Source organism: Cataglyphis hispanica, chromosome 1 (genome assembly GCF_021464435.1).
Source record: "Cataglyphis hispanica isolate Lineage 1 chromosome 1, ULB_Chis1_1.0, whole genome shotgun sequence".
Classification (NCBI taxonomy): domain Eukaryota; kingdom Metazoa; phylum Arthropoda; class Insecta; order Hymenoptera; family Formicidae; genus Cataglyphis; species Cataglyphis hispanica.
In genome coordinates this window covers 3,832,403-3,850,458 of record NC_065954.1, presented here as the reverse complement: position 1 = coordinate 3,850,458, position 18,056 = coordinate 3,832,403, and the positions used below count along the sequence as shown (strand labels likewise).

The 18,056-nt window shown below is 38.3% G+C and overlaps 2 protein-coding genes across 3 annotated transcripts in view; one reads left to right on the top strand and one right to left on the bottom strand.

The window, feature by feature from the left end:
* LOC126852868 (semaphorin-2A) overlaps nt 1-18,056 on the bottom strand; it is a 332,693-nt gene that overhangs the window by 287,181 nt on the left and 27,456 nt on the right. The window lies entirely within an intron of this gene.
* LOC126852930 (uncharacterized) overlaps nt 1,290-18,056 on the top strand; it is a 63,835-nt gene continuing 47,068 nt past the window's right edge. The window contains exons 1-2 of one of the 2 annotated variants that reach the window (XM_050598236.1): nt 1,290-1,362; nt 1,493-1,630. The gene's annotated coding sequence lies outside the window, so the exon portion shown is untranslated. Of the gene's footprint in view, nt 1,631-18,056 lie in introns of both variants that reach the window. The other variant, XM_050598230.1, reaches the window with a different exon arrangement.

Genomic DNA, 18,056 nt, shown 5'->3' with positions numbered 1-18,056 from the left:
ATTTCATCATGATTTGTTACGTTAAATAGAGGAGTAAGGCTGACGGAGATTGCGAAAGGCAAGACCGTTAATGAGAAGCTTTAATTAACACACCTTTATTCATCGAAGCGGGCATTCGTATCCCCCTCTTTCACTAAAAAAGTCGATAACTTTTGATCTTTGGGTCTGTGTGTGAACGTCGACTTCTCACTTCTTCATTTTATTTCATCTGGGATTGGAATTATTTTTTATCGAATAATCCATCATAAAAACCGCACATATTATCTTGCGTCAAATTATTTCGAGATTATAATATAAAAAATAGTTTAACACTCACCGATGCGATGTTCAACAGAGATGTTGTAGGATACAATATGTTGTGACCTGTAAAATACAAACAATTCCTAATTGTATTAATTGTATCTATATAAAGCAGAGTATGCACATAATTAAAATTTTAAAAAAGATTTGACATAATCAAATCTTTTAAACATTTTTCTTTGTCACAATAAATTTAGAGCATCTTTTTTATTAGCATTGTGTTATATGTATAATAAAGTAAAACGGATTTCATTACCGAAAAGATGAACAAAAGCACTTAATTTTACAAATAATAAAATAAAATTATAAATTGTTTTCTGCATGATTATTCCGTTGTCATTCGATGCTTTTTTTGAGCTTCCTTTTTTCTCTTATTTACACTTTGCTACTTTTTCAAGGCGTCCACTTGCGGAAATACAGTTAATTACGATTGCGCACATTGATTAGTAAAATATATATAACGATGCGCGACGCGCACTTCATTATATTATAATGAAGGAACAACGTAAAAATTATACGTTTGCTACGATCTGCTCAGAATCGCAGATCAAATTTGTGCGCTATTCGCCGCGATAATATTATTTCCCTATCGCTAACAAATAATATATAGGATTGCGGTATGATATAAATGAATAATTATACATGTTAAAATTAAATTAGATAAATATTTGTAAAATATATCCATCAATTTGTCGATTAAAACTCGCGCAATAAAGAGAGAGAGAGAGAGAGAGAGAGAGAGAGAGAACAAATAAATTATATATAATAGATTATCTGTTTTAATATATATTACCGATACGGGATAATATACGTAGCAAAATCATGCCGCTGTCTACCAGTTCAAGTTCTGCTGCGTGAATGACAAGGCTATGCTGTCATATGTAAACAAGACATGTGATGATACACAGTGTCTTACGACGCATAACATACCATTGATGTGTGTGTGTGTGTGTGTGTTTACATACTGTGGCCTTATTATTAGTCGTAGACTTGAACGGGCAGAGAGAAGACTCGATATCTGAATATCATCACATTATCCTATTACAATCGTGATAAGTGAAAGTAAATGCAATTACATTCTCTACTATTACTTGTTTACAATTAGTGATTTTTTTAGTACCGAGCATTTGCAGTGAATATAATTTTCATATTGTTTTTCCGTCACAATAAAATATCATATGATTAATGTCAGGAATATCGTGCAAAGTATCGGGCAATCATAATTAATCATAATTATTGCGAGTGAGTGTTGCGAATGAGTGCTATAAAGGAACAGGAAGGAATATGAGAAGGTTAAGAAAATATCGAACGAAGGCGAAGCAACCATAAAGTGAGCATAATTTATAATTTATTTAATTTATCATTTGTTATTTATAAAATTAGTTTATCTTTGCAGTGATAATTTATTTTACATCACATATTATTATGTAATGTCATAATTAATATTATATAGATTAATTAATGTATTATATACATATATTAATATTATAAATATATATGTATATATACTATTAATTTGTCCAGGCAATCTCAGGAAATCCGATAATTTAAATATTTTAATTAGATGAATTATATAGAGGTACATGATCCGTCTTATTGTTTGCTCTAATATATATATATATATATATATATATATATATATATATATACATACATTTATTAATTAGTATTTATATTAGTAAATATTTTATTATATTACGTTAGTAAATATTTCAATATTTGTATTTAATGTACAAAATTGTATCACAATATTATCATAATGACATAATAACACGTATGTATCGATTAAACAATGATAACATTTTAACGTATGATTGCTACTGATGATTGGACGGTCGATTTTCCGTGAATTATGTTCCAAAGTTGCTCATAAAGCGTACAAATTGGAAACGCCAACGTATCTCTCCATCCTCGCAGATTCTCGTTATCCAGCAACCGATGAAAACAGCTGATTCCGATAACACTATCTAATGCTTCGTCCCTAACTTCAAATTAGTAGGACATAATTAGCAGTTGCATCATGCAGTAGTTATGTTAGGAGCATATTAAATTACAAACTACTTACGAAGTAAATTTAATGTATTCTGTTTGATGATTATCAACTAAATACCATATCAACTAAAAATTGAAATGGAATCTGCAATCTGGAATCTGCTTTTTTATCTCATCTCGCCGCTGATTGGCGAGATACCTAAATTTATTATTAGGATGCTAATAATCACATTAAAGTTGAAAAGTGATAATTGTATTATCATTTTTATAACAATATTAAAAATTATTATGACACGCATATCTTTACTATAAATTATGAGGAAGAAGATTATACTTGTATCTGCCGGATGTAAAATGTATTTATTCAAAAATGTTTGCAAAATCGATCTTTAAGAAATTTCTAAGTTTTTATCAACATTTATCAACATGCTTTAGATGAAAGTTTAAAACCGAGAGATTGTTCCGCTCACTGATATAAGTATCGAAAAAAAAGTCCATTGCAATTATTTCGAGTCATCATGCTTGTAGAGAAATTTTTTCGCCCCCACGGTGATGACATATTCTTGATTATAATAACATTTATTTAAAACTAGAGTTTAGGATGCAAGGGTAGAATATTATCAAAGTGCAGATGGAATAATTTGCCAATTACAGAAGAATCGATAAGATCCCGTGGCTGCAATCCAAAAATTTCATTTTCGCTGTCAACGAATTGTATTAAACAGCACAGTTCTCAGTGAAAGAAAATAGAGATAATATTCTCTCGTGTCCGCTGATAATCTTACATCGTAGATCATTAAACTTTGTTGATTCTCGATAAGTTCATGAAGCAGTTCTGTTCAAAGTATAGTTAGTTATACACAGTACGCATATCAAACTTTACTGCTACATTATCATCACACATATAGATCACATACATATATCTATTTCTACCGTATAAATGATGAAAAGACGCGGCTCGGTATAATGGCGAAATATACGTGCTGTGTACATTAAATATATATATATATATATATATATATATATATATATATATATATATATATAGTGAAATTAAGAGCAGCCATTTATGCCTAAGTACATTGTACGGATATATAAATTGTGATCTAGTCAGAAAGCAATGCAATATCCGTAACGATAAAGACGATATTGATGCGATGTATCCACAAAATGTCTTCGAGGTTTATCGAAGCTACGTTTCGATCTCCCGCGGAGTTAGTTACAACGATCGAACGATCAGTTCACCTTTAACGACCTCTTTTATTCTTTCTGCTATTCCACTCCCGATTCTCTTCCTTCGCCGTTTCACGCCGCGCCTTCCTAGACGAGCCCTCTTTCTCTCTCTCTCTCTCTCTCTCTCTCTCTCTCCGCCTTCTCCTCCCTCGCTGCAGGCAGGAATGATAGCCACGGCGGATCCAGGTCGCGCGTAAATTTCCGGAATCTTAGCTGATTTATCACCGCTTGAAATATAGGTTGCTCCGCCGGAAGGATGAAAGACTGGCGCGTTCACAGGTCATGGCACAGTTTGCCTTCTACCTCATTCCAGTGACTGCGCTCGCCGTTTACCATCGTGGCTCAAATGTTGCTGCCGACATTTTCGTTGCTGGTATTACTCGACGTTGGCCCGTACAGATACGCATGTAGACGCGATTCCGACCCAAGGTGAACTCGTGTTTTTACAAGGGGTTGATTCAGGTTGAGCGAGGGTCGGCCGCGACCTGGCGGATTGGATGAGATGCGGCGGGCAGACGTGGCTAAGGATTTGCTAGGCAAACACCATCGCGGTGTTACGATAACAAATCACTGCGAGCCGGCTTTCGCCACCGACGAGGCGCCGAATCCGCCACCCAAGTCTCGTGTTCCATCGCGCTGCGTCGGTGGCGATGGAGAATATCCGGTTTCCGAACAGTACGCGTGTAAGAGCGCTGGTTAACCATTCTCTGCTTTTGTGTGTCTATTACAATGGATGTATCCCGATACATTTTTTGTTTAAACCTGCGTTAATGTAAACGCGTTAGTTAAGTATCAAGCAATTTCATATTTTTTTTACATTTAACGTAAAATTAAAACGAAACATGTTAATAGCTTTTTTGATTAAATTATCTATATTAAATCTAATATTGCGAGCAAAAATATTTTCGAATTTCTTTGAATTAAATAAATATTGAACAGGTTTATTCTTCCGAAAGAATTCCGAAAGAATTTACCGAAATTGCCGAGTGTTCGTAAAAACGCGAATTCCACGGAAGCGAAGGCATGGGCGCAGTCCATGCACGTATTCCATCAAGAGTATAGCCCGGAAGCTGGCGGAAGGGTCGAAAGAGGGTCGTCGAACCATACTTTACAACGGCGTGCCACGGTGGGGCCAAGATAAATGTACTCCGAATCGAATGCGTTTTCGTTCGAGATTGGCGTTCGAGGAGAAGGCCAATGTTATTAAGGCCGCCTTTATCGGTCACATTTGGTGCGATTTAGATCGACGTTTCGCGATAAGTTTCAGAGGGCTTTATACGAGGCGTATTGCACAAAACGATTGTGGAAGTAGTTAAGAAGGGGAAGAATGATGCAAATATATCGAAGCGGGATTTTATTTCTTTACGGTAACATATCGGTACTCAGAATGCCATAAAACGCATGATATTATATGTATAAATAAATACGAGCTCAATCAATCATTTATTAATTTAAATTCTTTTTGCCTCAATATTTTGTATTGCCCATCTTTCGAGATAGAAATTGAGTTTAAAGATTTATCGCAAAATCGCTTTTGTACATAAAGAAAGCAGTTTACACAAGAAGCTCCGATAGCGACGTAAAGACAGGACGTTGATCGTGACATATTTAACCACTTTTCCATATCAGCGAGAACAAATAAAACGCCGCTAGTCTCGAGGTAAAGAGACCTTCCAATTGACCTTTGACTTTGATCGATCATCTTTCGTCAACGTCATTATCAACGTATCTATCATATACAAGTCATCGTGCTAATTGAGAGTTGTATTTTTAATAAGAATAACCCACGTGTGTAATTAAACGGTTGATTATCGACATCAAAATATTACATTAATTTAAATAAATTTATTTTATTTCTGCTTTATCTCTCTCTAATTTTCTTTATTTCTTCTAACTAATAAAATCAACTCAAAAGAAAGAAAAGAGATACTGCTTTATACACGATAGCAACTCGTAATCTCGAATTATAACGCGCTGCGCATATAAAATACTGCTCACGGACTGCGATGACAAATCATAGCCATCTTCCACCCCGATCGAGTGCACCGATTCTCCGCATATTTTCTTCGTCACGCTGGCAATGCCACATTGTTCTCCACGACGGGAAAGAAATCGCCGTTGCTACAGTTGCCCATTTCCGTTATTCACCCGGCAACACGACATTTCTCACGCGATACTGCATGCGAGTGTATGACTTCTGCCATCAGATAGTCAATGGAGAATAATATGTCGCTTTTTGGGAATATCCTATGAAAATATCTACCTTATATAATCTCTATAATATTAAAATGATCCTTCATCAAATTGATATTATAAGCTTAAGTTTACGATGAAGATAATATTATTTGCAATGCAAAAATCGATTGCAAATATCGAAAAAAAAAAAAAACGACACGGGCCCCTCCCGAGAATTTCGCCGAACGTAGCTGAAGGATTCATACGCTGTCGTCGCCGGCGTCATTCCTGTCATTCCGATTAAGATTGAGGCGTTTGTCTTGCATCTGACGTTGCGCCTTACCCGCAATGAGATAGGGGGAGAAGCTGGCGAGTAGCTCTCGAGTGCGGAGGTTTGCCGGGTCGACGCTGCATGTGACGTCTAACGTAACGCCAATAACTCACCTACTACACGGAAGCCCTTTCCGGAAGGGGAAAAAGGGGAGGGGGGAGGGAAAGGAGGCGCAGGAGAGGGCGCGCAAGCCTGCTCCTTCGCACCGAATAAGACCATCCACCCTCTCCGTTACATCCCTTTCTACGCATCTCTCTTTATACTTCACCTTCGTCTCCTCCACATCCTCCCCGCCATCACCTTGAGACTCTCTTGGAATAACCCTAGGCACCGCCAAGTTTGCGAAGGGATGAACGAGAAATTACAGGGAGGTTTGGCTAAATTCCTTCTTCGCCTGCCACGCCCGACACCACCCTCTCGTAGGATCCGCTCCCGACGGGATCGGTAATTACTCGCCGAACACGAGGCCCAAACTGATCATTAATTTACCTCTAATTTCAAACGGTTATGCTTTACCGCAGTAGCTACGGTCGATGCACAGGTATTATTTTGGCGAGAATCGACAATGATTATCACTCGTCGTGAGGAAATAAAGAGTTAAATGTGGGTCAATCTCGAAGCGAGTTCTTCGTACGTGTTTGTCCGGACGCGTCTCTTTTTTTACAACGCACATGCACCACGACCGTTCCATTTCTTTATTCAAACGGTGAATCGCGTATGCAACGATGCGACCCGGCTTTAACCGGTATTCGCCATTGTCGGCGAGATATACCACGGCGAAGTCTCGCGAATGAAAAATTCAAACTAGGTGGATAGTTATATCGGTGCCCTCTCTCTTGGTATATGGAAAAAAATTTTTTTTTTTTCGTAATGCATTTATATACATATTGCGATTATCTATTCTCGCGGCGAACTACTCAATATACTATATATATAGTATATACTTGTATATACTATATATATATATATATATATATATATATATATATATTCACTGTATTACACATCACGGTATATTGCACATATCAACGTTGAAATTGACAATATATAGAGAAATAAGAAAGTTATATCTTTTATAAAAGAGAATGCGTTTTTCCCCGAAAATTATCAATTTTATTTAAAATATGAATGATAAAAAAGTTCTCTGTATTTTCATCTATAATTTTATTTAAACTGTATCCGCAAAGTAGGAAACGTTACCCGAATATGCATCTCTCCCTTTATAATACATGGCATTTAAACTGAGTAGAATAAATGACTTGTTTAACAGCAGAGGAATATGATTTGTTACGAGATTGAAAATCTAAATTACGGTTGGCGGAATTTTTCCTTTGATATTGCGCCGTTACCGCGCATGAATGTGTATTCCTCGGCAAGAAAAATCGCCTCAATGCGGCGGACAACGTCTACAAAATTACCCATGGAATATCCGATAACAAGTGTTGCATGGCAGCGCCTCTATTCTTTACACTGTATACAAATTGACTCTTTACGATACAACAATAATTTATTGAGCCACCGTTTGATCGCTTGTTATTTCACGAGCTTTTATTTGACTACAGTCGACATGGATGGGAAAATGACAGAGACTATACATTTGAGAGAGAACGAGACTTTCTGTATAAAATAATACTTTAAGAATTTCTGTTGTGCGAATTTTTCCTTTAGATAGAGATTGCTGGCAACTGTTGATTATATGTTAAATAATTTATAAGATTCTATACACGTATAAACTCTCTTTCTCTCTCACCGCATGATTACGCAGTTCAGGAAATTTAATGATGCCAAAAGTTATACGATTTCGAGCAGCCTCGGCAAACATGACATTAATGCACTGATGAAAATTATATATTTATACTCGCGGATTACCTTGTTTTCACGAGCCCACGCGATTAGTCGCACGCAAGCGTGAAGCATCGCGGCCGAAAATACTGCGGGCTCGCTTTATTTTAACCATGACTGTGTCGCGTATCGAGCTAATCTCATCACTCTGAAATCGCCTCTGCGAAGAACAAAAGGAGAGGTAAAATAGATGCGCACAATGCAGCAATGCGAATGGACGCCGGACGTGGAGATAGTCGCTACCATTTTACGACGTTGAATGTAATTCAGCGCGAGCGTACAGAACCGTAAATTTGAGAATTCTATGCAAGATTGACGCCACGAGGTACTTTGACAGTACGAGCAACGTGAGTAGCGAGAACCAGACGGAAAAAAGGTTGGTCGATAAAACGGACAGGAGAGGGTGCGAAGCTTTAAATTCTTCTTTTCATTGTCAATCAAATCGTTTTTTGCATTTAAATAGAATTTTAAGGACGAAAAATCACATTAATTCCTAAATTATAGATAGATATTTATTACAACAGAAAAATTTTGCATAAATATAATTATATACATATAGATATATTATATATATATGATGTATCTGTATGTGTAAAAAAATATCTAAAAATAATAGAAAAAAATCGGAATATATATTGCGTCTTTGCAAGGATTTTTTGTGTCGAGCAAAGAATTTATTTCTTATATTTTGTGCGTCTCACGAACAATGAGCGAGAAGCCCTTCGTCATAAAGGATTTGTTCCTGGATATTTTGACGAGCTAGTCGCGCAAACTCAAGAGCTGAGACCAATTATCTCGAAACAAGATCTGCCTCTTTCTTTTTATCTTCTCGATTGATTCCCCGTATCAGAACGCTAATTGTTGCGCTTTTTTCTCCTCGTTTTGCTCGCCGGTTATATCGATTTAGCGAACTAACTGCGAGTTGTTAACGACAAGAGAATCATGTTCTAGAGATCTGGCACGATGCCTGCATCAAATTATGCATTAATTTCGATTTTACGAAGCATCGAAGCGCGTCCGTTCTTTTATAACAATCTTAAATAAATTCTGAGCTATTCCATGTTTCTAGTGAAATGTCACTTGTTTTTCCAATTTAAAAATTGGAAAAAAAATTATTTGATAAAAGCGTGCGTATAAATTAATTTTATTTTTTTCATTTCTGAGTACTTCTAAACATTTTTAATATTTATTTTAACGATGTCCAATTTAGTACAGTAAAATATTATTAAAAGGAAATATTAATAAAAACAAAATATTACCAAAAGGGAAAATATGTTTGATCCATTTTTCGCTCATGCAATTCAGCTTCAAAAATGTCGTGCTTTTTGAAGACAAATTTGTTACAGACTATCCGACTCCCTTTTATGTTATTCGATAGCCCTAATTTTTTCCCGATAAAGAATTGAAATTTGCCCCATAAAGTCGGATTTATGGTCACCTTCAAAGTCAGTAGTGCCCTTTGATCAGACCTATGGACCATTGACCGCTGTCCCTTGCAGCGCTATCTATCACGTCCGGAAGGCAGGCGGAGTCCGCGTAACAGCAGTTAGAGGATTACAGATAAGAAGAATCTTGATATAAAAAATAGGGGAATTCTGTCGACCAAGGGGACGTTCCATCGACTTTATTCCATTTTAATCCATAGTTACGTCGCTCTGAACAATTCAAGTGTCCATTCAAAACGATGGAAACGAGAGGAAAAACTTGTACACGAAGATACAGATTGAAAGGACGGTGATCGATAAAAATCGAAGTCGAGTCACGGAAGGGATCATGGCTGAGTGGAAGAAGAGCGGGGCAATGGACGGATAGATGAAGGGAAGCAGACGGGAAGAGACAGATCAGTGGAGATATACCCGCAGGCTGACCATGGGGATTCCTCCGTAATTCACCATGGTGAGATACGATAACATCTTAACTACGGTGACTGTACTACATTCGAGCCCCTTGAATCCCACCTGTGGGTCGGTCGAGCCTGTCAAGAGGGGTTTAGCGCGTCGTCCTTGACGTAAGGCAACCCTATCTCGTTAGGACTTCCGGTGGCAGTTTCGCGAAATAAGGAAGGTATATATAAGGAAGCACGTTTGAAAACGGACAAGACTATCACATCTTGCAGCGGCACGCTATCCAACGGAAATGACAAGAGAGGAGATACGAAGCGAAAGAGAAAAATATACAAGAAAATACACGCACACATTTTGCACGCAATGTTTCTACTATCGTTCCTTCAATCATTCTTTGCGCGACAAGGCGCCGCCGCGAGAAACTCGGCTCATTCGTTTCTGTATTGGTAGCCACGTTTTTGTCGGTAATATTCAGGAAAAGAACAACATAGATGTACCATATGACGCATTATTTTCGGAAGTGATATTGTAAAGAAACCTGTCAGATTGAACACGATAGTTGGCGGCGCAGTTGACTTTCTTGGCAACGATTCTAAAACAACTGTTTCTTATCTTAGAATAGACTGTTAATCTAAAAATTTATTCAGGCCTTTCACATTGAAAGAATTAAGCAAAACAATCTAGACATTTATTTAAGCAGTAGCATTTTTAATAATAGCAGAGTCTTGGCAAATATTTAAGTTGTTTAATTAAAGAAATTAACATCTATAATTCAAAGTGATAATTCTAATAAAATAATAAAGAGAAAAATTTTTACTATAAAAAAAATTACATTTATCATGCCCGACGAATAATAAACGCGTTTATACAGAAACGAAGTAGAATCGGAAAGAAATAAGATTGACATCAAAGAAAAACGATGGCTTGATGGTGTATGTTTCATTATACCTCATTAAACGAGAAAAAGTTCTCACTTATCCCTTTGCTTTCTCACAGAGCAGAATTCAGAACTTCTTAGGAGTTTGTCGAACGAAGAAAAATTCTGGACAAGATTCATCGAACGGAAGTGTACGAGGCTGATGAGACGTTCGCTTCCATTAAATGTCAGGAAAGAAAATGGAATTAGCGAACGTCTCTTATGAACAAAGTGCAAAGGGAAGTATTCCGTCGTCGCGGTTGTTTCTTTCTCGGGGAAAAAGTTCCAGCCTCGCTTCCTTGCTTAGAAGTTATCGCGCGGAGCTGTGACAACTTCTCGAGACTTCTGCTAAGAATTTCGCAAAATAAAGGAGAGCTGCTCTTGGTCGGAACGGTTACTTGAGGAAAAAAAAAAAAAAAGAAAAAAGTACAAACGACTTGACGTTATACGGTACAGCGAGAGAGACTGTGCCTTGTGAATATAAGCGAGAAAGTAAAAAGGGAAAAATCGAGCTAAGATTCGAGCGCGTATTGTACCAAATACAAAGAAGTTTTAAAATCTACAGATGTCAAAAAAAATATCATTTCGTAAAAATATACGATAAATCTTCTTGTCTGCATAAAGAACGCTTATTATAAAATCACCCATGCAAACGCCACAACAATGTGTTATTGATTGTTTATTCAAAGCTTTACATTTTCAGTGTGAAATTTCTGAATGAAATGAATGAAGAGAGATTCGTTGAACCAAAGAGATGAAAACATCGTGTCGCGTAATTGGTTGCTATAAATGCGCGTGCTTCTTTTTCAAGGGATCGAGATTGAGGAAAGAAACGAGCAAGGAAACTAGAGCTATATACGTGTTTCGTAAGTCGTTACCGCAGTAAGCATCACTTGTGACTTTTGCCCAAAGAAGAATTACTCGATGGTTATCATCGCGGTAAGAAATGTTAGCGTTGAGAAGAAAAGAAAAATAAATAATGATCGTAAAAAAGAACGTTGACGTGCGTAAACCATATTCACCGAGGCAGAAGTTTTCCGACGTCTCGGCACTAACCATTGAAAATAAAAAAGATCTACGTTGCAAAATTGTCGCTAAAAAAATCTTCAGGATGTCACGTAGCTTGCCACAGCGGAAGTTCAAATGGAATTACATGGCAAGCCCGAGCAAGTAATAATGACGTTCGAAAATAAAAAGGAATCACCGCGAGCTTGGATCGATAAAGTCGAAACTGCAACGAAAAAAAAAAGACAAAGTAGAGAAATAGTAAAGCGAGGAAAAGCTGCGAAAGAGGCATTGCACGAGTAAGAATAACGTTCGAAATGAATCGTCAATCATAAATAAAAAAAATTAAATTTACATGTAAATCTAACAACAATGACTAACAATTCTTTGTCTCGAAAGAGACATCGAGAAAGGAAAGAACAGAAAGTAGAGATAAAAAAAGAGAACAAGTAACTAAATAATTCAAGCAAAGACAAACACCGGAGAAAAATCGAAAGAGAAACGAATGGCGCGACCCGCGTAGAAAATCAAATAAAAGGCAGGAGATGGGAAAGTGGAAAGCCGTGAAAATCGGATATTCGCACGTTCTCTATCTCTGTGAAGTCGCGAGTGATTGTAGGACTTTTGGAACTTGCCCGGAGGACACATCGCAGGTGAAAGGAAGGGCACGTGGGTAATACCTCGATCACGGGGATGGCACCGCCAGCATCATCACGTTGAGCTCCACATCGCGGAAACGCACACACGAGCGCCGTTTCCGCCGGAAGCGAGACGAGGAGGAGGAAAAAAAATTGATACGGCGAGTGGAAGAAGAAAGAGGAGGGATGAACGCATTCCGCACGCAACATCCCTCCATCGCCGCCATCGTCGCCGCCACCGCCGTAGTCGCAGCTTCTGAAAATTTCATGAGCCTCTCGCCTCTCGATCGGGGGAAGCTTTTTATTCGCACGGGACGCTTTGCATTTTTACGACGAAACTAAGGCGGCGGGGCCGTTCGACCAGACCTTTGAGATCTTCGCACGTGGTATACGGATCCGAATGAGAGGATCCGTCGCAAGCTCGAGGTCGACATCCTTCGGATATGGTAGCCAGTGAACATATTTGATATAATCGGGGAACGTCGATCCCATAAACGACTGTTCATCTGCATCGGAATGATTGCTGATCGCACGTGTTCCGATATAATAAGGTTTATGTGTCATTTCATTACTCTCAGCTTTTACAATTGCATTAAATATTAACTATTTCTTAATCGCTTACATTTTGATAATGAACTTATTTCATCTGATTGAATTATGTACTTTTGCGTAAGATCTTGCACAAAATCATACGCGCATATCTCGTCGCGTCTTGAAACTTCATTCCTTTTCGCCGCAAACTTGTCGATCTTCCTCGTAACATCGAGATAAGTCTATTTCTCATCCTTAAAAGCGAGCGTGCCTTTGAGAATCGCCGAACTCATTCTTATTCAGGAAATCCGTATTCTATGAGACTCGCTGTTTTCTTCGCCCAACTCGTTCGTTCCTTTCTATGCGTTCCGCCGTCCATTTTCAGCCTTTCCGGTGTGGGAAGGTTGAAACTTACAATAAGTCGATCGGTCAGGTACGATCCGAAAAGAAAGCTTTCAATGGGTACATCTCGCTCTCGAGAACTAGCAGATTCAATGACGATACCGAATCGGCAAAGTTTCGCATTACCCAACCATCTCTCTCTTCCCTTTCACACTTCGACTCTGTCAAATTTATTTTCTCCATTACAAGCATACGGAACGCGTAAAAATGTAAAAAATAGTGTAAAGTTGAACGTCATTTTTGTGAAAAAAAAAAAAAATGATTAGCGATGCTGCTTGGACATGCTGCGCGTCATAGAAATGAGATTTCTAATCAGGATTTTCACTAAACGTATTAAATTTACGGTAATTAGAACTCTTTTTTAAAATAATCTTTAATGCGTGGCCAACAATGTAACACGTCGAGCGATATGCGGCACATTATTATTAAAAGCGTCGACGCAGGCGTTAAAAGGACGAAAGTACTGTGAGAACTGCATTTATTTTACATTTATACCCGGAAGCCGAGCGTTTTCTAATGAGGATGCAGTATACCTGAAATATTATGCCGCATCGCTTAGGACGCAGCTGGAACGCGGCGAGGCGCAGGGCGACTTTAAAAAATCGCCGACCGTGCATTTTAATGTCGACTCGCAAACAGGAAGTGATGCAGCCTCTTACATTATGATGTTTATCCCGCTACACGCTAAGCAACTCCGCTAGTATATCACGTTACATAAAAATGTGTTTCAACTACGGCTAACGCTCGCCGCCCTGCTCGGAATATACAAATATTGTCTTTAACAAGCGACGGCGAAAAAACGATCGCAACGTCCTAGATATTGCGACACCGAATATAAACGTCAGTTTATAATTGTCTACACGCTACCGCAAGTTATATTCGTTTTTTTAATTAACAAAAAATGCGCATCTTTTTCTCTATATTAATTACCAGCTTAAAATCCGACAGATTACTACAAATATATCGATTGGAATAACAGTCGACGATTTCATCGGACACGCAGATTTTTATTTACCAAATATGACAATTACACGCATCTATGTGTTTATTTCTTTCTAGAATTCCTCGATGAGGAATTTATTTTCTCCAAATGTGTACCGAGCCGTAAAAAATCCATCTCGCCATAATCTCTCACGCCCGAATTCTCCGTTCGTATTTACCTTCCTCATATCCGCTGACAAATTTCTACATCGGTGACCGTATAAGAATCCATCGCTAACATTTGGGAGCGCGGTGTATCGAGGATCCGGATAACGCGACGGTGCTTGAAGCTAGAAAAATCACAGGCACAGCTGTTTCCGGTAGTGACCGTAAAAAAAGAAGGAAGAGAACAAACCGAGCGCGAACGAAGGAGCTGCTCAATAAAACATAAGAGGGCGATCAAATAAAACCGCTGGCGTATTGGGGAGTGCGAACGGCGAAAGATCGACGCGGGAAAAAAACGCTCCGCGCGACAGAGACGGACGGGGTTGAAAAGCGTCGGGGAGAAAGAGGAGCTACAGAAGTAGGAGAGACAATGCATATCGATTCGCAGTCGCGGGAGCACCGCACATTCGTTCGTCGTTCTCCTCGCCGCGAGCGAACGAACGAACGAACGGACGAGAGAACGAGCGAACGAACGACTATTCTTCCTTTTTCGCAACGAATCGCGCATACCGTTGGCGCGAAGAATCGTAAAATTCTGAAAAATTTATCGCTCGCTGCCTCACCGCGCAACACGATATCGTCAATGATGATATCTTCCACCCTGCGGAATTCCGGACGGAGTTTCGGGCGCGAAAAACGAGGAACGGTGAGAAGCGAGGGTGCGAGACGGTCGATGCTACATATTTAAGCGCTCGATCATCTCGCCGGTCCGATGAATTCTGACAGACTGATCCCGAAAAAAAAAAGAAAAAAGAAAGATGAGAAAAGAGAGAGCGGGGAAAAAAACAGGAAGAAAAAAAGAGGTAAAGAGAGAGAGAGAGAGAGGGGTGGGGCGGAGAGAGAGAGAGAGACACTCATGGTGAATTTTTGAATGGCTGGAAAAAGGGCTTCGCGCGTAGTCTGTAAAAATGATAAATGAACAGCGCTACGTGCGAAGCGATCGATTGGCGTATAAGCGGGGTAATTTTCGAATACGTTGTTAATCTAAAACGATTGCATGAAACGCGGATATGTAGCACGCAATGGTTCGAGTATCCCAGTTGATGTTTTACGAATGTGTAATTACAGGTTTCGATGAAACTGGAATTTTTTTTAGTAAAGCAAAATGGAATACTCAGTGTCGGCGCGCATATCAGCGTACGCGGACATATTGTCGGGCTCAACGCGGAATCATTTTTTCGAATAATTGAAACTTCGGGAATGATGCATAGTTATCGATTGCAATCGGTTATACAATCAAATTGTGCGCAATTGTTGAAATAATGCCTTATAATATTGATATATTATTTATTCACTTCTTTATCGTTTATAAATGTCGAGTTCCTCTTTTACGAACTAAATCGTGTCGTGAACAGACTGACTAACTTTAATTTATTTCGCAAATCGAGAAACCGATTGCCGATTTGTAAGTCTCGTCAGATATGTTGGTCGGAATTTAATCGTGTCTTCTATCTTTCAGACTCATCATATCGTTCCGCCGGAAAATATGAGAAAATAAACTAACAATATTCTTTTTCGTGCTTTATCGATGCAGATATTCGACGATTTGGACTTTATCAAGATCAGCATTTATATAAGAAGAGAGAGAACCAAAAAAGAAAAAAAGATAGAGAAGTAGCTTTATACATGTATATACAATATTCAATATACATACGTACATTCAAATTTCTTCATGCAGCAAGTCAAATAGTCTTTCTTTTAATTAATGTCAGAAACATATAAATCCACATTGAACATACATATTGACATAATTTAGGAAGATAAATATTATTCTCATTTTTATTATCCCATTGATTAAAATATCTCGATCTCTGATATTTCGCTTCGAGCGGCTAAGCTATTCCTCTCGCATTTGAACACGACTCACGCACGGAGGGATGATATCACAGCAACGTGGTAAACAATAAAGACGTCACGTAGAGTGTGTGCAATGAGACCGCCGCTTGTAATTCCGATAACGCGATAATGTTGATCACCGTATCAACCGAAACGATTTATAAATCCCTATCTCTGACGGGTCATTTTAAATTATGTAGCTCTTTATTACGGTGAAAGACGATCGTCCGGCTGAAAGCACGCTTGCGACCACCTATGGTGTTCTAGTTCCGCTTACGTACACAAGAACAAAATAACGTAAACCCGTAAGCGTACACGCGCTCGCACAGCTATTAATAATGTGGTCATCATTAAACGCAAACGCGAGTCGCTGAGCGAACCTAAATATATTATATTAGATAAAAGCGCGCACGGTCGAGTGATTCTGACTTTCAATGACTAAAGGATGAGATATAATAAAGTCTAAGAATAAAAGGAGCAGAAAAACTTATATATTTATATGATGTTATATTTTTTCCTTCTCAGCGTCTTTCCCGGCCAAAACGTTGCGACTGCGAGACAAGATTATATGTATAACGCGAATCTCGGATGTACAGCATCGCCATTAATGCGATCTTACGCTCCATATATTTCCTCTGTCTTGTCGTTATCATACACTATATACATATACGACAAGATATAAATTTTGTTATCTATTAATGTTTGCGCGCACACGCCTAGGGTAGATAGTATATTAACGACGATGTGCTAACGAGGCTTGCAAGACCTTCGCGATATCGAGCCCTCAAGGAAAGACCTTGTTCGTCTAATGGTCAATTAGTCCCGTCTAACCGGCGTCCAATCAATGTCAATGAATATCCATTACCGCTAAAACCAATTGCTAACGATATTCGCAGGGTGACGCAGCGTCGCCCAGTTGGATTATCGTTGCCCGCCAGCCGATATTTGATAAAGATATCACGATGCCCGGCATTTGTTGAGATAATCGTAACGAATCGTGTGAAAATGAATTTCCACCAAGTGATTCCGACAAAAACATATTTTTCGCTTCGGGAAGCGATAAATGGTGCCGTTTATCGCCACACCCATTATCTGAATTTCAATTAATCTATACTATTGCGATATGCAGAATGGATACAAGATATATGCGGTGTATGCGTTGAAATACGGCAGAAGATAACGCATCCTACGTTCAAGATTGTAAAAAAAAAAAAAAAATTTCACTACAAAAATGTTGTCGTTATTTTACGGATTATTACGAGAAAACGGATTATGTCGAGACGCGAGCACCAAGTTTTTTCTCACTTTCATACACGATAAATGCGATTTGTTCGCTAAGGATGTTATTAAGGACCAGATTATCCTGGTAAAGAGCTCGCGGTAAGATTTTAACGCGAGTTTTTTTTTTTTTTTTAAGGTCATATGTAATAGAGGAAGATAAGTCGCTAAGTACTTGTATTACATCTACCAACTTTATCTACCCGACGTTTACATACGTTAAGCCGTTGAGTAAAATCAATTATATAGTGCTACTGCCATAATTTAATACGATCACATATCGTCGATATCTCTGTGAAACTTACAAAGTATCTTATGCGTGAAATATATACAAGCATTCGTGGTATTTTCTGATAACAAAATTAAATGATTTGAACGTATTTAACATGCGGTGCAAAACACACGATATTTTAGATATGCTTACGATGCGCAGAGTTGTCGCCAATCCGCGTAATCCTTGTTTCACGGCTGAAACTTTGGTTGCTCATTCACGATAGTTTCATAAATACACCGTACTATAACATGTATACAAGTTAAAGTCTTGATAGCTCGGAAATTCTTGTCACACTTGCAATTAGTATGTATAA